This window comes from Hemitrygon akajei, chromosome 3 (assembly GCF_048418815.1).
Source record: "Hemitrygon akajei chromosome 3, sHemAka1.3, whole genome shotgun sequence".
NCBI classification, from domain to species: domain Eukaryota; kingdom Metazoa; phylum Chordata; class Chondrichthyes; order Myliobatiformes; family Dasyatidae; genus Hemitrygon; species Hemitrygon akajei.
The window spans coordinates 178,431,064-178,454,388 of NC_133126.1; the positions used below are offsets into that span (position 1 = coordinate 178,431,064).

The window sequence follows — 23,325 nt, forward strand, 5'->3', positions numbered from 1 at the left end:
CTATTTTCACATCTGTGTTGCCAAAACTATTGTGATATTGGAAGAAAATTTTCAAAATGTTTCAAGACCTTTCAATATATTCAGTGATGTGAGACAGAGCAAGAGATGCATATCAGGGGCAATGATAGGTGACGAAGTCCTGATGAGCTCTCATTTCACTGTACATTCCGACAGGAAGTGGCACTTACTTCAGACCAAGTGAGCCAATGCCTTACGCCTAAACAAAGTGATTTTACCCTTTTTTTGTACCCAAATGCTTTTCTTCCAATTCTCTTTGCAATTGATACATTTCAAGAACCTGAGTTATAGGGAAAGGTTGAATAGGTTGGGACTTTATTCCCCGAGCATTGAAGAATGAGAGGAGATTTGATAGAGCTATAAAAAATTATGAGGGGTATAGTTATGGTAAACACAAGCAGGCTTTTTCCACAGAGGTTGGGTGAGACTAGAACTGGAGATCATGGTTTTGTACGATAACGTAATGAGCGACAGATGACACATATGGTTCATAATAGAAACTGTTCTACATAATGCACAAACACCGTCACTGTTGCGTTCAATTTAAGAGACAGTGTTTGACGTAACTACGTCGTGTAAGGCGACTGATTTGGGTTTGTTCATAATGGACGTAGAGGGCTGCAGTTTTTGTTAAGCACATAGAACAACTCTCGCATGTTTTTATTCACGACATCCTACACTGGTGACCCACAGACAATTCCATAGTTACTTAGTGACACGTTGACCAACGCAGACGGTTTGAAGCTGCTGGAATTTCGGGAGCAGCCACTACCATGTGGTTTGTACAGGCAGAAGCTGTGAGAAATCACCAAATGTTACCACATTGTGGCAGTGCCAAGAGGCTCCACTGTCGCCAGAGGGGCAAGTCAACTGGAAGACCCACCTGCATGTGATAAATACGTCAGTCTTAATACTCACCTATTACTGATTTTGAGACTAGATTTGAGCCTGCCAGGCAGATGCTCCCTTTGCCCAGCCTGGCTGACACTAGACCTTCAGAACTAATGGACCGCATGCTCTCTCTCCGGGCAATCACCATCCTTTTGTATTTTTAAGAGAACTCTGTGCACAAAATGTCTGATCAAATTCTCACAGGCCTTGCTAATACACCAGTGAAAGACTATAGGCCGCTTGCTAAAATGGCCAATGGTCTACACTCAGCCAGGCAGAAATGCGCCATTCTTCTTTCTTTCTCTGTCTCAATAAGCCCAGACAGCAGAGCCTCCAGCAAACTCATGCTGTCTGGCTTGGAGCCGACAACACCGGGCCCGTGTTTTTGCCATGATTGCCAGCGCATCGGGGCATCAGAGGCCTGTGAACACTGTGGGTGCCAACTGCCAGGATCATCTGTTGTTCATTATGGACAGCCTTTCAGGGTGACACTTCCTGTGTTACGCAGGCACTCAAGCGACCCACCCTGAAGTCTAGGCTGACGAGACAGCAGTCACAGGCCTGTGGTTGTCTGATGTCAAGGTCGGGAACGCAGGAGTTTCGCTCCTGTGCTATGTCTCAACTGGTTACCCTCGCCCCACAGTACCTGCAAACTGGAGACATGCTGTTTTAAACCCCATTCACAGCCTCTTGCATCTGGGTGAGAAGGCTTCACAGAAACTGGTTGCTGTAATACTTGCATGGCACGGCTTTAGGAAGGAAGTGTGAGACTGGAGCGCAGCTTGTATTGTGAGTCAGTGGGCAAAAATTAACTGTCACAATCGGGCCTTATCAGCATCTTTCGAGGTCCCTGAGCGATTGTTTGACTACGTCAATGTGGATCTGGTTGGTCCCATTTCCGTTCCTCCCACAGTTTCACACATCTCCTTACCATGGTGGACTGTAACACCACCAGCTGGCAGAGGTTATCCCTCTATCATCGAGAATGACTGTGGACACCAGGTCGCTCGGTTCGGTATCCCATCTGATATTTCTTCTGACTGCGGTCCCAGAACCTCGGCATTAAATTTCACCTCACCCAGAGACTGTTGCCTGTGGGAGTGGCTTCACCGTTTCTTAAAGGCTGCTCTGAGGGCCTCCCTGACAGATGATCGTTGGTATGATAATCTCCCGTCGGGCCTGCTGGGCCTCAGATCAGCTCTAAAGGAGGAGCTGCAGTTCTTCACGGCCGGGTTGGTGGATGGGCAGACAACATAGGGGCCGGGTGATTTTATTCTCTACACCACAACCGCCTGGTCAGCTATGTTCTGCCTTCCTTAGTAAGCTCAATTTTGTTTTTACACCTATTCCTACCTCCCATCATGGCGTACAGCACTCTTGATTTTTAATTGACCTATGTTCTACCTTGTTTGTTTTTGTCCGCCATGATGTACATCAGCGCTTCCTTATGATGGCCCATTCTGTGTTTTGGAACAGGGCGAAAGACTTTTATTGTAGATAGGGAAGGGTAAACCTCAATGTATTTCTGTAGGTCGCCTTAACCTGGCCCAGCAATACCTGGATGGTACCCCTTGAATCGCAACATGTCCACGTGCTTGTCAGCACATCCCTGGATGAGTCAGAGGTACCTGCTGTTACTCCAATCAAGGCACATAGGACCCGGGCTGGACAACTTATACGAGCTCCATCCCATGTTGGTTTTGGTGTATTCTGTGGTGGGGGGGGGGGGGGGAGGTGCCTGTGTGGGCTCATGAGTTGGGGTGCTAGATGATACACATTGCTCATAATGGAAACTGTTCTACATAATTCACAAACACCACCATTGAGTTGTTGCATTCACTTTAAGAGACTGTCTGACATAATGACATTAGTTTAAGGTGACTGCTTTTGCTTTGTTCATAGTGGGAGTAAAGGGCCAAGGCTTTGTTAAGCACATGAAATGACTCTCATATGTTTTGTTCACAAAACCTAAAGGTCAAGGGTGAAAGGTGAAATGCTGAAGGGGAACACGAGGGGAGTAATTTCTTCACTCAGAGGCTGAGAGTGTGGAATGAGCTGCCAGTGGCAGTGGTGAATGCAGGATCTATTTCAACATTTAGGAGAAGTTTGAATAGGTACATGAATGGGAGGGGTTATGGTCTAGGTGCAGGTTGATGAGACAAGGCAGGTTACTAGTTCGGCACAAACTAGATGGGCCAAAGGGCCTGGTTCTCTGCTGTAGTGTTCTATGACCATGACTCAACAAGGGGAAGCATTTCATATTTTGCTGGAAGTAATTAATAGATGGTGGCTTTGACACACAAAAAATATTCCCACCTAGAAATTTTGGGAGCACTAACTGTTGAAACCTTCCATTTGGCTTGCATAATATGGAATTATCTTTCCCAGTCACCACATTGATGCACTTTCAATTCTGTGATGAAGTGGTCCCACTAGAAATTTCTTTGGCCAACTTCCAGAAAAATATTTCCAACCGAAATTCTCAGACAATTAACCTTATTCAAGCTGTTTTCATGCCAACCATATAATTCAGCAACTCTTCATTAAAATTTACTTTATGGATATCTGATATAATTTGCCTTATAGTACAAAAGGAAGTTTTAAATATTGTAGGCAATTCCACTCACACATTTGAGCAGGTACATTTATATTAGTATTTTGACACTTTCCCCCACTAGGTGGTGCCAGTTACATTACAGGGACAGTGTTGTGCTTCTTACATTGAAGGTAAAGAAAATGATAAAAAGGGAGAGACCTGCTTTTATAAACATGTCGCATTTTCCACCTACAAGGTCATCCACCCTCCCCACAACCCAATTAAAAAAGCTTAAGGCAGATTAAGTTTGTTTTCTATTAAGATCTCTGAGGAAAATATGGGGAAAGAAAACAAAGATTAAATAGTTCAGCCCAGTGAAAGTACTTCAATTTCTAGTTCTAACTCGCAAATCCCTTCATAATTGCAACACTTCAATAGTTCTTCAAAGAACAGGCAGCCAATGTCTACCTTAACAGGAAACAAAGATCACTTGTACAATACAACAGTGACTACTCATATGAAGATAGGATTAAGTTTCATTAGGATGTCGAGGAGTCTTGGCACATTGCCAAAAACGCCAGTGAATTTCTACAGATGCACGATGGAGAGCATTCTGACCGGTGGCATCACCATCGATTGTGGAGGCACCGAGGCCCACGACTGGAAAAAGCTAGTAGCATTGGAGACTCAGCCAGTTCCACCGTGGGCACGAAACCTCCCCACCATCAAGACCATCTTCAAAAGACAATGCCTCAAGAAGGCAGGATGCGTCATTAAGGACCTTCACCACCCAAGAACTCTTAAACTCTTTCCTTATAACTCTCAAGAAGGCAGCATTATCAAGGATCCTTTCCACCTGGGACTTACCCTCTTCTGATTACCACTATCAGGGAGGAGATACACGAGCCTGAAGGTTCACACTCAGCATTTAGGAACAGCTTCTTCCTCTCCGCCGTCAGATTTCTGAATGGTCCATGAACACTATCTCACTATGTTGCTCTCTTTTTGGCACTATTTAATTTTAAAATATACTCTTACTGCAATTTATGATAAATGTTACGTATTGCACTGTAAAACTGTCACAAAACAATAAACTTTGCAATACCTGTTAGTAATAATCCTGCTGGTTCTGATTAAGAGTGATAAACCCAAAGAGTGGGACGAATTTGGAACTCGCTGCCTGAAAGGTGGTAAATGCAGAAACCCTCCTCACCTTGAAGAGCCAGGAAGGTCAGAGTCAAGGACCTGGCTGAAAGGTGGGATAAAGGTGAGTAGCAATTGGCATAGAAGCGATGGGCGAAAGGGCTTTCTGCGTCAGAAATGGTAAATGCATCTGTTTCCTTTGAGGCACCCACTTTACAGACTTGTGAATATATTGGAATGCTGGTCAAACTGCTAGGGGCTCCCAACCTGGCGTCCACCGACCCCTTGTCTAATGGTAGGGGGCCTGTGGCATAAGAGGTTGGGAACCCCTGGTCTAGACCACGTTAAGACAAAATATTCCTCACCTCACAGACTGCACTCGTTCAAAAGCTGGTATGGCTCCATTTTCTCAGGCTGAATACAAAATGGCCTCATTAGCAATGCCTTTTCCCCAAAGTTGAGTAAGATATGGTCTGGTTTAGAATCTTCATGACATTTATTAGAGTATATATAATTTAATTAACTTTATCAATGGAATAAAGCTTGCTGATATAAATCTATGGGAAAGTTATGATTGGAGGTATCACAGACCTTTGATGTGGCCATATGCACCCGGCAAACCCTGCTCAGCGTACCTGTAAATACCTTATAAAGACTGGTTATGATTATGTTAGTACTTACTCCTACAAGGTCCAATCTGACGGAAGGAGTTACACTCTTCTCCCTAATTGTTAATAATGTGGTTATTCCTTTATTTAACTTATTGTACGATTGGGTGATTAGAACCATCTTGTTGTTGAACATTAAAGTTAAGTAATGACGATGGATATTCTTGAATAACTAAACTCATTAAAAAAAGGATTATAATGTGCAAAATTAGTCTCCAAGATAATTAGTTAGCAATAGTCTATTGATTACAACATAATACATGTATATATAATTTAATATAATATAATATATTTTATATTATATAATTGGATAGCACCCCCCCCCAACCGATCACGGTCACGTGAAGCCATGGGAGCAGGTGGTAGACAGTCGTATGAGCAGCCGGTGCTTATCACAAGTCCTGGTTATGCGACCACTGACGCCAGACAATCTCTGAAGAGTATCGATAATAGCTGGGGTCACCCATCTTGTAAAGGACACTGCCCAGAAGATGGCAATGGCAAACCACTTCTGTAGAAAAGTTTGCCAAAACCAATCATGGTCATGGAAAGACCATGATCGCCAAAGTCATATGACACGGTGCATAATGATGATGAATGTATTGAAATAGGATATTTGAGCTAATCTGCAAAACATTGTGCATCATGTAAAAAATCAAAAGGAAAATTCCAAAACCTGTTAACAATTTACTGAAAGTTAAAAACCAAAATTGTGAGGCTGATAAGGCGTTGATCACCTTTGTCATTATTACGTTAACTTTCCTCAGGTGCAATACTGTATTGCACTGTATTGTTACTGTATTGCACTGTATTGTTACTGTATTGCACTGTATTGTTGGCCAGGTCTTGCCAACTCACCCAATTTGTTGATGTCGAAAATTAGAGGATCATCGATTTTCAATTTATTCATAAATTAAATTGAATCTCTCCCTCTCCTTCTCCCCCCTCCCCCAACAGTATGGTAGATTTTCAATAGATCAAACCAAAATTAAGACAAAATAACATTCAAGGCAAGTCAGAGCAATGATAATAGAGAAGCACAAATCTGGGGAAGGGGAGAAGACCATCTCAAGGGCACTGAACAAAGCTTGGAGCTCGGTGCAGTTCAAGGTGAAACCACATCCACACTGTTTAGGTCAGGCCACCCCCTCTTAACTTAGTTGCCAGAGAAGACTGGTACTTCATAGAGAGACTACTGTGATACCAACAGTCACTCTGAGTGAGCAGCAGAAGTCAGTGGCAGCAACTGGAGATTAAGTTCATGGCTCCACAATCTCCAAGGCCTTGTATAAAAAGGGTATTTATGGAAGAGTGGCAAGAACGGAGCCCCAGCTAAAGAAAAAGCATATCCTTGCCCATAAGACTTTGCAAAGTATCACTCAGAAGACACTGTAAAGATGTGGAATAGGTCGTGGTCAGTTGAGACTAAAATGAAACTTTTTGGCCTCAATGCTAAGTGGTACATGTGGCATAAATCTAATACTGCACATCAGCCAGGTAACACCGTCCCCACTGTAAAGTATGGTGGAGGTAGCATCATGCTATGGGAACGCTTTTCAGCAGCAGGCACTGGAAATCTGGTCAGGATTGATGGGAAGGTGAATGTTGCTAACTACGGAGAGATCTTGGATAAAAACCTGCTAGACTCTACCAGAAAGCTTAAACTGAAGAGGAAGTTTGTCTTTCAACAGGGCAACAGCCTAAAGCACACTGCCAGAGCAACCATGGAGTGGCTTCAAATGAAGAACATTGATATCCCTGAGTAGCCTTGTCAGAGTCCTGACCTTAACCTGATCAAACATCTTTGGCAAGACTTCAAGACTGCTGTCCACTGTGTCTCCCCCAACTATCCTGACCCAGCAAATGGCAATTTTGCAAGGAGGAATGGGCAAACCTTGCTCTATCACGTTGTGCAAAGCAAATAGACACTTATCCTAAAAGACTACTGGCTGTAGTAGCTGCGAGAGGAAGTTCAACTAAGTACTGAGCAAAGAGGGATGAATACTTTTGAACTGCTGACATTTCAGCTTTTGAATTTTTAGTTTTTCATGCTTTACAGTTTTTCCTGTTTTTTGGTCTCTACTGTGAAAAAAGGAGCATGTGATTCTCAGTTAAATTGATCAACATGCCTGGTTGTAATCCTCATTTATGTGAACAAACTGTTGGGGGCTGAATACTTCTACAAGCCACATACATTTATATATATTTAAAAATAGCAAAACATATCAGCTTACCGCTATTGAGCTAGACGAGCCTCAAGCTCATGAATTAAGAGTGCAAGGGATTTTTTTTGTGCTTTGTATTCTTCTGGGAAGTTTGTGTGAGCTGACTAGGATCTCCGGTCTGATGTCTGTTCCCTCTTGGATCATTTGTATCTTCTGATGTGTGAAACATTTGCATTCGGGCTCATTTAAATTTCAGTTCCCATGTACAAGTCACATGCTCAAAACATCTAATTGGTACAGTATAGGCTCAAGGATTGTATTCTCGGAATTCAACCACTTCCCTCCAGTTTCTGAACCTTTTTTGTGTTTTTTTTTTGACAAATCTTGGCAGCTTATGGCAAAAATATTATAACTCTGATTTCAAATAAAATTTCTATTTAGTCTTTAACTAACCTGGATGATGCATGCAGTGCCAGAATTCTCTTCTTAATCAGCAATCATTTTAAGTATTTGATCTTCTGACAAACTTAATCTTCAATCTCAGTGAAGAATTTTAACTCTGAAACAAACAGAAAGGATACGTTGAAGCCTTAACTTCTGTCTTCAATGACACAGGAACTGAAACACTCCAGATAGAGTAGCAGTGTTTTGTTTCCTCTCAGATTCTCCCAGCTCATTGTATCTAGGTTATGACCTTGACAACTTGGCTGGGATTTCTGAGACTGCGTTCATTTGGCTCAGACGTTATACTTACTGATAAGAAACTGTTGAAGATCTGGAAATCTCGGGTAAATAAAGCAGTGAAAAAGTGACCTGTTTCGTTTAGACATGCAATGATTCTCACTGTTCTCTATTTTTTCTTCCCCAAACATCAGGCAGGTGGCGATCAACTTCATTTTTAAATCAATCTCTTATGGACATTTTCTCCATAAACTGATACTCTGGTCTGGTACTGAACCCGCCCAGATAGCCATTAAAGACTCCCTGCACCATTTTGAAGACAACTAATGTACTCACCAAAATTCATCCCTCAATTAACATTATTTTTTAAAAAATCCAGTTACTTGGTCATCGTTATGATGCTGTTTGCAGGAGCTTACAAAATACAAAATTAGGTATTGTGCTTCCTGTTATGCAGTCAATTTTAAAGCATCTCATTGCTAGTAAAGTCCCGGATGAATCGTTAAAGGAATTTTATAATATAAAATGTAAATATTTCTTTTTCCTTATTTCAGTTTTTAACTAAGCACAGCTGTTGTTATCTAAAGTTACAATCCCCTATATGTCACTGCAGATGCTGGAAGTTGAAGATGAACCAGAAAGTGCTGAAACACAGAGGTCAGTCAGAATCCGATGAAGGAGAAACAGTGTTAAAATTTCAGTCCAAAGACCCTTCATCAGGACTTGGGAAGAGAAAAAATGAATTCGAGTTACAAAATGTAGAAATCAATACTATTACTGAAAGGGAAAAATGTGCCTAACTGCCCAGGTAAAGCCCTCCCCAGTGAGCACATTTACAAGAAGTGTTGACACAAGAAACCAGCATCCATCATCAAGGACCCCCACCACCCATCTCGTCCTCTCTTCTGGCTGCTGCTGCCTTCGGGAAGGAGGCTCAGGAGCCTGAGGTCCCGCACCAGCAGGTTCAGGTACAGTTATTACCATATAACCATCGGGCTCCTGAACCAGTGTGGATAACTTCACTCAACTCAATTCTGAACTGATTCCATAACCTATTAACTCACTTTAAAGGACTCCACTACTCTCATTCTCAGTGTTAGGCATTTATTAATTGTTGCACGATTTGTCTTCTTTTGCAAGTTGTCAGTCTTTGTAAATGTACAGTTTTCATAAATACTATTGTATTTCTTCATCCTTCTGTAAATGCCTGCAAGAAACTGAATTTCAAGGTAGTATACGGTGACAGTTATGTACTTTGATGATAAATTTACATTGAATTGGGAAAATAAATGGAAGTGATGGTGTTGTTCCCAAAACTTGGACTGGGTATCATTATAGTGGAAGACTATGGACAGAAGAGCAAAGATGGGAAATAATGAGAGCCAGCACAAGGATCTGCAGCCTCCTGGACTAAGTATCTGGTTCAAGGACTTAGGGTAATTCACTTACACTGCCTGTATCAGAACTGGTGAATTTTGCTACAAGTCTTCCATCTGTGATCCATTCTCTCTCTTCCTCCACCCATTAGCACACCCTGACCTTCTTTACCCATTCTACAGTCCTGGATTTTACATTTTTGCATGTCCCTTTGTATTCTCACTAGCTAACTCCACTTATCTCATAGCCCAACAAACCCCCTCCCCACACACAATATACACATTTTCTCTTCTCTATAACTGCCCCATAGTAACTTATCAACATGAATTATCTTGCAACCCACCTCTTAGCTTCTCTGCAACTTGAAACTAACTTCCTTTCTCTTTCCCAGTTCTGATGAAAGGTCTTCAGTACAAAACATTCTTTTCCCACAGACCTGTTGAGTGTTTCCCATGTGCACTTCTTTTATTACCCAAGGGGTCAGCCCGCACTGCTCTCACACGTCTAAGTAAGAAGGGATTAAAAATCTTCATTTGGAAACGTTTTTCCAAAATTGAAAGCTCAGCTCCAGTATAAAAAAGTTTAAATTTGCAAAATGGAAGAGTATATTTAAAAACGGCAGTAATTCAGTAAGGTTGAAGTGTGAAGTCTATCCAAAGTTGGGAAGAGAAAGTACCCAGACCTCCAGTAAAGCTTCAGACTAAAAACTTTACATTTGGACAGAATCTTACCAATCTATTTTCTTAACTTGTATTTGCTCTTATAAAAATGAATATATCAAATCTAATATGTACTTTGTGATATTCTGCACTTCTGAGTACAGTAATCAGTACAGCTACATTTCAAAATGCACTTTACAGAAAAACAGGCAACATTTTATAAAGATTAGGTTACAAATTTAAAAAGTCAATGTCGTTTATCGCCCAATCAGACCAATTTAGGTTGTCTTTCATCTAGACACTCAACGAACTAGGTGAGTATGAATTATCACAAAACTCAAGTGTTCACACTGGTTGAAGTGGTTTTCACACTAAAATAAGAGACTTCACTCTAATTTCTAGGCGAGTGAGCACTTTTCACAAAGGCTCTGAAACATCATTGAAATAGATATTAGGTAATTTTACCACCAAATAAAAGGCAGGCCTTAACCTAGCTCAAAGAGACAGAATGGCATTTAAATGAATTAATGCAGATCTTTGCAAATCAATATTCTAATGGTTAGCACAACGCTTTAGAGTACAGGTGACCAGGGTTCAATTCCTGCTGCTGCCTGTAAGGAGTATGTATTTTCTCCCCGTGACCGTGCGTGTTTCCTCTGGGTGCTCCAGTTTCCTGCTGCAGCCCAAAGGTGCACCAATTGGCAGGTTAACTGGTCATTGTAAATTGTCCTGTGATTAGGCTAGGGTTAAATCAGGGGATTGCTGGGCAGTACAGCTCAAAGGGCCTGTTCTATGCTGTATCTCAATAAACAGAGAAATAAGTAAGTAGTGGGGCTAATATAATCAGAAAAAGTTAGAAACTGAACTGGTCTATGTATATTCCATATGAATTGTTACATTTATTTACTAACTTTTCGTGCAAGTGGAATTGAAAAATATAGATTAGCTTTATTATTTGTAAGACATCCATTGAAACATACAGTGAAATGTGTCGTTTTCGTGTCAACAACCAACACAGTCCAAAGATTGTGCTGGGGGCAGCCCACAAGTGCTGTTACACTTCTGGCGACAACATAGCATACCCACAACTAAAATTCCCTCCAAGGTGTGCACGTGTGCGTCACACATCTTTTGCTACTAGCACACAAAGGAATTTAAACTGCGCACAAAAGCTTGACACCCTCTACCTCGTTGGGATGTTAAGTATATTTCACAATCGTACACAATCACATTTCCTTTTCTGGTTTCTGATGCAGATAGTGTTGACAACATGGAGTTTGTGATGATTTGTCTGCAGATCTTAGAACTGGCTTATTTATACTGCTTTTATTGAAAAAGTGATTGATGTACTATGTAAAATTCCGAAGAAGCAAAGGGTGTGAAGTGCAAGAGAACTGTTTGTTCTTTAAAGCGGAATAGCTTAATGAAACAGTAGAAACTGCTACATCGAAAGCTCATGAGTTCAGGAACGTGCAGTGCCGAGAAATATTTACGTACAATAAAGAAACTGGTGTTACCTGTGTGTATTGTTGCGATGTAAGTGATATTTGGAAACTTGACTTTTTAAAGCATCATTTAACAAGCAAATCACATGTGGACAGTGTGCAAAAGCTTTGGCGAGAAAATCCTTCATTACGTGTTTTGTGCGAGCGCAGATGCACGAGAGCAAAAATGATCAAACCCAGAGGAGATCAAAGTCTTGAATTTGCCGGCTGCTAAAAATGAATACCTCTATATATAAAATTCCACGTGCACGTTATCTTTACTGTGCAAAAAAAAATGCGCAGCACAAGACTTTTGTGCACACTGGTCATTACAAATTAGAGGGAACATTGCCCCACGACTAACCCTAACCGCAAGTCTTTGGAATCTGTAAGGAAACCAGAGACACCCGGAAGAAACACACACGCGATCATGAGGGGAACATATCTCTTACAGACAGTGGCAGGAATCGAACCCTGATTAGTAATCACTGGCGCTGTAAAACGACTGCACTAACTGCTATGCTACCATGCTGCCCCTTTCCCTTTGTAACTCCTTTGTTTCAATGCCATGCATGCACCATCCAAGACTGGAGCAGTGTTTCTTTATTCAAGTTACTGTTATTTTATACTTCTATGAAGATCAACTGCCAGAATTACACCTTTCTGCACCTAAGTGTCCAAGATGGCAATTTTAAAAGCAGTTGGCTGTTTGGAATATGCAATATACGTTTGGCTGCCTTTAGGAACTGGTTTACAACACGGGCTAAATTCTCAATATGTGGTGAACCCAGGCACAGCTGTTTAGTTGAGGTTACTGTCTTCAAAAGCAGAAGACTCTTTAAAGATCTTCCTTTGAAGATTTTGCAATGATGCAAAAAAAAATCCACAAACACTTCAAAACCCAACGAATTGATACTTCAAATAAACACTTTAGGGTCTCACCTGCTGCTAGCTCAGAATGAACCCACAGGGTACGTTTCTAACTTGTCTTTCAAAGCACTCGCCAGACTCTGCAGAAAATAGGCAGAGATCTTGGTTAAACATTTATATCAAGGCTCTTTGATGTCATTAGGCCCAACTGCTGTTTTCGGGCAGAAGCATTAGTCATCATTTTAACACAAGTGGACCATCCCCCTGAAATCCCTACCATCACAGAAGCCAGTCAGATTCACGCATGAACTATCAAGAACACTGCAAAAGCTATAGGGCCATGCAACATCCAAGCTGAAGTACATGTACAGTACGTGGTCACCTTTCTAAGAAACCTTACATATAGAAGTTTTAGTTATCTTCAACACACTGATTTAAAGCCGTGTTCCTGATTGTGCTATAACTAATGCAGCCTCTGTATTAATGCAAATAGTATATCAATCATGACCAATTCACACTATGGAAATACATTACAGCATAAGATACAGCCCGGTCCATCTCAGGAAAAGTCCTCAGCACTATTGAGCACACCTACAAGGAGTGCTGACAAGGAATCAAGGTCCAAAATGTCGACTGTTTATTCATTTCCTGTGGTGAACTAGATATACCTGTCTGACTGATCTAGTTCACCACATTTCCGTAGATGCTGTCTGACCTGCTGAGTTCCTCCAGCTTGTGTGTGTGTTACTCTGGATCTCCAGCAGAGTCGCTTGCATTTATGGATCGCAGGGTAGTATACATAATCTGATAATAATTTGCTTTGAATATCAACACACACAAAATACTGGATGAAGAGACTATAAATGAAAGTACTTGTGGTATATTTCAAATGGCAGAAGAAAGAAGAAAAGTTATGCCTTGTCGTTTAAGCTTTCCTGTGGGAATAGGAGGAGCTGGAGTTTGCCCCATTAAAGCAGCTTCAGGCATTCCAGAACGGAACTATTTATTTCCCAGGGTGTCACGGCGATGTTGATTCAAACACTGAAAGCTACTTCTCAGCCTGCTCATGCCCACTGGTTACCCTCCCAGCAAATCCAAAGTGAGATACAGCTCTCCTCAGAGGCCAGAGACACGCTGACACAGTCACGGTCAGGACTGTTGGGCCTACTTTAGCAACATTTCTTGCTCGGTTAAAATTGGGCTCAGCCCATTTGGCAATTCCTCAACACTGACCCTTGACATTCGAGTTCCACCTTGTGGTTCCTTTGATAAGACTTCCACTTGCATCCTGGTTGCTCTATTAACCGCAGCCCCTCATTAGTCACACACATTGAATAATGGCTAGAATTCGCTGGATAACAAAAGAAATGAAAGATGTGTGGTCTATTAAAACACAAATCACCTAACAATAGGCAGCACGGAAGGCAGACCCTCTGATTTATACAAAGCAGTGTAAAAAGCCCATGATCTCTCCACAAGTCTGATAAATTTTCATGTTAATTGTTCATTAAGCTTACTGTCAAAAGTCAAGTTCAGTGGTTAACTGCACGTGTACTCGGCTAATGATACATTACTTATTAATAGCCACCTATCAAAATCCTTGACACTGAAATAAACCCATTACAATGGTGCCTCCTTTCATCGAAGAGCGCACCATTGTTAGAAATTAATTTTAAGAAAATCGTGGACAAGAGAGAGTCAAGAAGGTCATGTTCCCCTGAATGGCCATCTAAAAAAAATCTTACCTATTTGACAAATGCTTAGCTTCAAGATTCAAATTTATTTATCACACGTATATTGAAACAGAGTAAAATGTGTCAATTACATTAACAACCTACACACCCGAGGGGTATGCAGGGGGGCAGCATACACCGCAAGGGTCACTCGTTACACATTCCAGGCACCAACATAACAAGCCCACAACAATCGGCAGAACACAGAACACAGGAAAACAGTAAACACCAAGCCAAAGTGAAACAAGCCTCGATCCTCCCCTCCACGACATACGCACTCCTCCATCTCAGGGCAGGTGGTCTTCGGCCTCCGGCGGACTCAGACTCGCAGGCGTTGGGTCTTCAGTTTCTCCAGTGGACCTGCAAAGGTTCACAGACCTGGGTCCCGGCCAGCAGGCTTTAGCTTCCAGCCGTCTGATTCAGCACTCAGGCTTTCATCCTTGGCATCAACCCCAGGACCTGCCGATCACCGGACACTAGGCCCAACCTCCGGTTTCGCTGATTCACGGAGCTCTTCCTCCTGCCCACGTTGAACTCCAATGTTGAAACCCACTGACAAATGGGGTGGGATGGACTACCAGCACTCGTCCGCCTGCCTGACATCCAACCACGGATATCTCACGTCCACATTGCTGGTCTTGGAATATGGATCAGAGGCTTAGACTCCAGCCTGGCCTCCATACCCCCCACAACCCTGTTCCTAAACCTCAATTTGGCCCTTAAACTCTTCTCTCTGTCCCCCAAAATCATTCATAAGGATCTAAAAAACAACTAAACCTGTGCTGCGACCACGATGGAGCCTGCAGAGTGGCACCTCCTTGTGATATTTGTTTTCATTCCCAACCTTGAAAGAAGTCACATTTTCATTTTTCCTTTAAACACTTTATCTCTTTACTCACACTCCCTCTTACGGTATTTCTCTCTCTTTTGCTATATCAAAATTTAAAATTCATCTTCCCAAATCCAATATCCTTCTTAAGGTTTCCATGATTCAAATCTCACTGATCAGAGTTTACCTAGTTGACCTTGTTATTCATCAAGGTTGCCAATGCCATTGCCCCGATGCCAAAGCCCTGTTACGATTGACTCTTGCTCCTTGCCAGGCACACACGATATCTGAGCCGATAGTGAGGAAAAAGTCAACCTAACCAAACATACCTTGACCAGCAACTTCAGGACTAGCACATGTTCCCAAAGACTCAGCATCTCTCTTCAGCAAATACAGGGTAACTGGAAAAGAAACTTATGAACAAAGCAAGCCAAATAGTTCTCAAAAGTCACAAGAAAGCAACAGAAAACTGCAAACAATGGCCTCAGATTTATAGAGGGACATAGCACATAAACAGGTCCTTCAACTGCACTCTCTAATATCAATCCTATCGCAATCTACAGAAGCCCCTCACTCACACACTAGGCGCTATTCACTGTGGCCAATTAACTTACCAACGCATACATCTTTGGAATAGGGAAGGAGGGTGGTGCACCTGGGATAGACGCATACAGTAATGGAGAAGTACAAATTCCATACAGATGGTATCAGTTGGAATTGAAACCAGGAATATGACTCTTCTAACTGTGCCTGTGCCCTCCTTAATGGAATTCTGACTGATATATTGCATATTTTAAAAAAATAAACTTCAAACATCTCTATTTTAATTCTAAACCACAGTGGATATGCAAGAGAAATGCTATGACACATATGCTCAATTAAGGTCAGTTAATACATTCGTACCCGATTGCAAAAACAGTGCACACAGGAGAAAATTGACAGTAAAAATCTGCCAGCCGAGCTTCGTATGTTGCCGAGCCTACTGCTAAATTTCAAACTGTTAATCTTTGACCAATGAGTGACCCTTGTTACTCCCACTGAGAGACAAAGCAGTCATGTGATTGAAGAGAATCGAACCCCCTAAGACAGGACGATAGTCTAGTGACAACAATAAAATGAGAACAGTCACAAGACAGTTGAGCAGGTGCAATCAGATGAACTGACTACTCGTAGAAGGTTTTTGTGATTGAACGAGCAACGCTCAAAATAAATTGCCTGTCTTGAATTTTTTTTTTGAAAAGCGAGCTGTCGATCAGCAAGTGTCCTGATTACTGACTGCAATATGCAGCGTGAAGGTTTTTGCCAGCATTAGGGGTTGGAAGGGAAGGGGTAGGGCATCCTGAAATGCCAACGCCTCTCGCATTTGGGGCAGAGACATGGGAAAAGTCCACTTGCCCAAAACTGAAGTTAACCCTTTCACTACTGCTTCTAATCTCTCCCAGAAGCACGCAAACAATTTAGCAACCTTGGCTCAGAATGTTCACAAAATTAAAAACAATTGATGTGAGAATCCAAAGGCCAAATTTAATACATTGCCACAGTGACTCCACTTCAAAATGTACTTTATTAGCTGCAAAGTGCTAACGCTATAAAAGGAAGCAGTTTTACCCACTGCAACCTGCAGGCAATGTTAGCACAGTTATCTGCTCTAACAAGTCAAAACAACTATTGGTAAAACAATAAACGGAATTTTGTTCTCGGTTTTTAGTCAGAACCGACAAAATGACATGTAAATCACCACAATTATGTGTATTGTAGTGTTTTTGCAGAAGCATTGGCACAATTAAACATTCAATTCTGATGTGACTGGAATTTCCACCCCCCCCCCCACAAGGGCTGGGGTTATTATTCAGACTTTGGAATCCCAAAGGAATTCAAGAATTTATTCAATTCTTGAAATCCACATTTTTCAGGATAAAAATATAACGTGGACAAAGAACAACCATGGTTGTGACCTCTTGCTCAGAACTGGAGTAGAAAAGTCAGCTTTGCATACTCTGGCTTATATCAGAACACGAGCTGATCATTTCAATTAATTTCTAAAGTGAGCTAAATTCCAGATTATTCAACCTCCTCCACCCATTTGCTACAATCTCCAGTTCCCCAATTCAGGACATTGCTTGATACTCTTTTCACTCTAGATACGTTTTAATCTACTGTTGGCCATACCAGGCAACGTAAAAACATAAAGCATATAAAATTATGGTTCAGTGGAAATCTAGCAAAATTAACCTGGTATTTGCTAGTGTTAGTAATTTCAAAATCAAATACTCTTTGTATTGTTTCAAAGTGGCACGGTAGCATAGTGGTTAACACAAAGCTGTACAGTACAGGTGACCTGGGTTCAATTTCTGCAGGCCATGCAAGGAGTTTATACGTACTGGCAAAATGCTGGGGGCTAACCTCATAATAGACTGGCGTCCTATCGGGGGGGGGGGGGGAAGAGTCTCGTACTCTCAGTCGCTTCACACCTCGAAAACCGACATAAGCACCGGCCTGGTGAGCCTGTAAGGCTCGGGACAGACTTTAACTTTAACCACTGACCTTGTGCTCCGGTTTGCCCCATCCCACAGTGCAAAGACATACATGTTGGTAGATGACTTGGTCATTCTAAATTGCCCCAAGAGTAGGCACAGATTAAATTGGGGGAGTGCTGGGTGGTGTGTGGCTCAAAGGCCAGCATCATTCCACACTGAACACCGGTCACCTTTGTGAAAGAACCGGTTCAACAAGGTTATTTCCCAGACCCAGGCAAATAAAGCTATACTTAGCGGCCACTTTATTAGGTATATCCTGTACTCAGTAAAGTGGCCGCTGAGTGTATGTCTGTGGTCTTCTTTCTGCTGTAGTCCATCTGCTTCGATGTTTGACATGTTTTGCATTCAGAGATGCTCTTCTGCACACCACTGTGGTAACGCGTTATCATTTCAGTTACCGTTGCCTTCCTGTCAGCTTGAAGCAAGCTGATCATTCTCCTCTGACCTCTCTCATTGAGAAGGCGTTTTCACCCCCTTCAGGACTGCCGCTCGCGGGATATTTTTTGTTCATTGCATCATTGGCGGTAGACTCGGGAGACTGTTGTGCGTGAAAATCCCAGGAGATCAGCAGCTTCGGATACACTCAAACCACCACGTCTGGCACCAACAATCATTCCACTGTCAAAGTCACTGAGATCACATTTCTTCCCCCATCTGAACAAAAACCGGAACCTCTTGGCCATGTCTGCGTGCTTTTATACATTAAGTTGCTGCCAAATGTTGGCGGATTAGATATTTGAGTTAACAAGCAGGCATACAGGTGTAGCTAAAAAAGTGACCGCTGAGTGTATCTCTTCAATGACCTTCACCCCAAACACATCTCAGAATTAGGGATACCATGCTGTGTGTGGTAAAATTGGTTTATTATTGTCACAGTGAGTCCAGGGATAGTGCATGCCTGCAGAAGGTGCAGCTGCAGTACTGAGGAGCTGGCAATGTCTGACTACCTCCCTTCAGAGTCAATCGTGTTGGCATCAACCACACCACCGAGACTTCCCTTGATTCAAAATTTCCTAGGTTTGCTTCGAAATTCTTTTATCTCAAGAGCTGATCAAAGGTCAGGTAACTTAACTGATTGAAACTAAAGGTTTCTATCATCTCTGAGTCTCTTCACATGCCTAAGAGTTTCAATATCAGTCCAGAAGCTGGATATCATCCAGGACCAAATATCTCACAATAGTCCCTGCTTGCCCAGCCCACCCTTTCAGCCCTCTATCCGTTCTGTGTCCTGGACGGCAGATACATAATTCACTATAACAACTTGCCCAAACTTCCTCGCGTGTTATGACCCCTCCCACTAAGGGACCACTGCTGGCCGGTGGTGTAGTGGCAGCTGCGCTGGACTGTGAGGCGAGTGGTCCTGGGTTTGAATCCAGCCGGCTCCTTGCACACTTTCCATCCGCCGTTGAGCTAGCAACTCAGTCTTGTGAAAAAAACAGACAAATGCTGAAGAAAAGGCAAAGTTGCTGCCTGAAGTGCCACGAGGCGCGGAAAGGAACAGCAACAACTAAGGAGCCATGTCAGGTCAGGCCCTCCTGGCCACACAGCAGCCTTACTTGGAAATCCTTCATCATTACTCAAAGGCAATCCCAATTGCTATCACTTACTTCTCAAAGCAAACAAGGAAGAACACCATTTTCTTCAATGTTACGAGGGCCTTTGGATGCCAGCAATATCCATACAAATGAATAAAAGCTCCTGGGATCTCTTGCTGACTTCAAGGTCACTTTGGGACATCTAGATTACTGCTAGTAAAGATAAAATTTGGAATGATGGATTTTATAAACTGAAGCAGGGAGTTCAAAAGATTTAATGATAATTAATGTTTAAAAGATATTTGTTAGGCCTTATAGAACCCCATATTCAGTTTTGGGTGCTCAGTTTTAATGGGAACACAGAAGAGACTCATTAGCTTCACATTAGGCTTCAATTGGAGGAAATCCAGACACATCCCATTGGAATGGGAAAGATTAAGAAATCATCCTTCCTGCATGGAACATTCTGATAGGCAAAACAGAAACAAACATCTACACTAGACACGGAACAAAATCCAAATCCAAAATAGATTTTTAAAAAAAGAGGCATTTTGATTTTGAATATCAAGGGGGAGGGAAGTACTATCAAAGAACCAGCAAGGCTAATGTGGGCAGAATGGTCTCCCTCTGAATAGTGCAATTCTTCAAAGCCACGGAGAAACCTCCCTAACAACGTGATAAGTTTGTGGTCACGTCAGCTCACGGCCTTCTCTGCCATCACAATGAGACCATATACAGGTTGGAGGAGCAACACCTCATATTCTGCCTGAGTAGCCTCCAACCTGATGGCATGAACATAGATCTCTCCAACTTCCAGTAATTTCCCCCTCCCCCTTTCTTCTGCTGCCCACTGTGTCTCCCCTCTTACCTTTTCTCTTCTCTTGCTTATCACAGCACCTTGATGCCTCTCCTCCTCCTCTTTCTCCCATGATCCACCCTCCTCTCCTGTCAGATTCCTTCGTCAGCCCTTTACCTTTTCCACCTATCACATCCCAGCTTCATCCTCCCTCCACCATCCACCCGGCTACATCTATCACCTTCCAGCTTATAGTCTTTCCCCTCCCCCCACCTTATTCTGGCTTCTTCCCCTGTTCTGTTTCAGACCTGATGATGAGCGTCAGCCCAAAACATTGAATATTTATTTGGGATACAGCATGGAGTAGGTTGTTCCGGCCCTGTGAGCCATGCCACACGGCAACCCCCGATTTAACCCTAGCCTTACCATTGGTCAAGTAACAATGACCAATTAACCTACCAACCGGTACGTCTTTGGACTGCAGGAGGAAACCCATGCGGTCACAGGTAGAATGTGCAGACTCCTTACAGGCAGCATCGGGAGTTGAACCCAGGATGCCTGTACTGTGAAGCATTGTGCTAACCACTACGCCACTGCGCTGCCCCAATTCCCCCCCATAAATGCTACCTAACCTGCTGAGTTCCTCCAGCATTTTGTGTGTGTTGCTCTGGATTTCCAGCATCTGCAGAATCTCTTGTTTTATAATAAGCTTGCATTTTGTCCGTCAAATGCAGAGGTTAAAATTCCCAGCATCAGGAAGATCAGGGTTGGTGAAACCAGTATTATTCCCCAAGCCCTTCATTAGTAAATGGTTTCAAATTTTGTCCTTCTTCCATGCTCTCAACAGCAAATGGGGTTAACTTTGATACGTTTGTCCTTCCTGTACCTCTTACAAATATTAACCCGTTGGTTTTATAACATTTTCCCATTTACTGCATTTACGCCAAAACATTTTTCTAATTAAGGACATCTAATAATAGTACATGCTCTTTAACTTAAAGCATGATGTATAGCAGCTACTTAATGAAGCAGCTGCAGTAATTAATTATGTATATTAAGATCAGACAATTGAAATTTTATAATGCAGTTATCTTTGACACAGATTATGCTCAATCGGTAGCTCATTAATTTGTCAAGTAACAATTTTGTATATACAAACAAAATGTAATTTACCAATTCCTTAAATTAGTACTTTACAACCCACGCACTGCAACATCCAAATCCCATTTATAGTTCTTTCTACATGTAAGCAACATGATCAAAGAGACAAGGAGTCTGACTTCCACCTGCTAAAATGGCAGCCCACGCACCAAGGGTTCCTCGCTGCTTGTCCACATGTTCACTGTCCTACTTCACCCTCACTGCCTCAAGTTTGATTCTCATCTCACAGTGCAATATAACATTCGGGGCGACTTGGTAACATTGCGGTTAGCATACTGCTTTACAGCGCCAGCAACACAGGTTCCATTCCTGCCGCTGTCTGTAAGGGGTTTGTACGTTCTCCCCATGGCTCCGTGGGTTTCCTCTGGACGCTTCAGTTTCCTCCCACCTTTCAAAGATGTACAGCTTAGTAAGTTAATTGGTCACATGGGTGTAATTGGACAGTGTGGGCTCATTGGGCCCGGAGGGCCTGTTACTGTGCTGTATATATTATATATATATATAATAAACATTTAGAAGAAGAAAATTGGTAAGTTTCATTTGAGCTAAATTCATGTCAATATTTGATATTTTAAATAAATTTCTGCTGTTTTGTGTTGTCCAGCTTTAATGTCTTCACCCTATTCGTGTTAACTTATCAAATTCAAATAATTTTGCACCATCAATCCAAACTAAAATGATCCTGTCTTTATCTCCCACCCCTCAGCCAAGGGAACCGTATCTCAGAACATGGATCAGAGACAATAGATCAAGAGCGGATTCAGATTTGACAGACAAATTTTATAGACGATTACCCACTTTATGTGACAAAACAACGATACACAAATTCAGATATTTTTTCTATTGACAGTCACAGCAAAAAGTGACCAGACAGTGAAATGTTCTAAATGAATAGATACTCGTCTCTTCACTAGCATAAAGCTCTCCCCCACCAAACACACACAAATTTTGTAAATAGCATCCTTTGTTGTTGCTCTTTTTTGAGAGTAAATCAGAAAAATGAAGAAGAAGAAAGGAGTGGAAGGTTAAGCATTGAAATAACTAGATTTTTGCTGACTAATTACTCCATAAAATGGCCTTCAAGATCTCTCTCTGAACTGCTAATCACAAAGCAAGAGATGGAGGTTTCTCAGATGAGCTACATTTAAATTGCGTCGACTTATTGGTGTAAAATTATGAAGTGTGGCCCTGTTAATGTAGTTGTTGATGCTGTTAAAGCTCAGAAATCACACATTTATGGTGTGCGTTCTTATGTTAAATTGTTTTACTTAAGGCAGCAGAGGCACAATAAAGCAGCGTTACATTGAGCATATGAACCCCTGGACCCTTTTCCCTGCCAAGCTCCCAACGGTCTGCCGCAGTAGGGAATAACACCTATTTATGGACGGAGTTAAGGACTAATCTGCTGCTAAATAGGCCTCCCATTGGAGGGTTGAGACCCATACAGTTGGAGGTCAAAGAAGAGGTCACCCCACCAGCCCCCTCAGTTTGAATCTGTGTGTGGCATGAAGGATTAGTGGAGAGAGAAATTGCCCTAAAAATACAATTGGTACATCTTTGAAGTCAACTATAATTTTTGTAATGTAAACTGAGATTCATATTTCAGTGCTGTGGAAGAGTTCACAATAAATCTAAACCAGAAAAATAAGGAACATCCCTGTCCTTCGCGCCGATAGGAGGAGCCTCTGTGTACACAGGTCTAACCACAAGAGGCTGAATATAACTTTGTATTAATGCACATTGCGGTCTAAATTCTGTTGAAAAAAAATGTGCTAAATGAGTCGCAGACAGAAGCGTGGCTTCTGCTGAATACAACATTGCAATACCACAGTCACAACCTAGATGCACATCACAAGCTGCAGAAGTATTAACTCAGCAATTCCAACAGGGTCTACTTTATCTGCGTTTGTAAGCGAAGGCTTCAAAAGATGTCTGCTGATGAACTCTTTATTCAATGCCATTATCTTTTGCTTTCTTTGCTTACGTGCCCTGCACTTCCCCCCACCACCCAAACCTACAGATTGTACCACAGCTCATTTTAGTTTCAAATCTTTTTGCTGTCAAATGTCATGGGTAAGAAACGGCAGCGAGGTCATTTAAAATAAATGCTATCTAGATTAGTTCCTAAAATTAAGCGATCAGTCAGCTACTAAAATGATAGGCAGCATGTAACCTAATCAGCTTTTCCTTTGTATCTGATTCGAAGTAGGACTATGTTACACCATGACTGAAATTATCAGTG

At 42.0% G+C, this 23,325-nt stretch overlaps 1 protein-coding gene across 15 annotated transcripts in view; it reads right to left on the bottom strand.

Annotated features, from left to right (window-relative positions):
- zbtb38 (zinc finger and BTB domain containing 38) overlaps positions 1-23,325 on the bottom strand; it is an 86,457-nt gene that overhangs the window by 42,716 nt on the left and 20,416 nt on the right. For 7 of the 15 annotated variants that reach the window (XR_012098407.1, XR_012098408.1, XM_073041459.1 and 4 more), the window contains one exon: positions 7,875-7,980. The exons of 4 other annotated variants lie outside the window; for them this stretch is intronic. The gene's annotated coding sequence lies outside the window, so the exon portion shown is untranslated. Of the gene's footprint in view, positions 1-7,490; positions 7,850-7,874; positions 7,981-12,564; positions 12,633-13,026; positions 13,064-23,325 lie in introns of those variants that run through there. 4 more of the 15 variants (XM_073041463.1, XM_073041462.1, XR_012098409.1 and 1 more) reach the window with 4 other exon arrangements.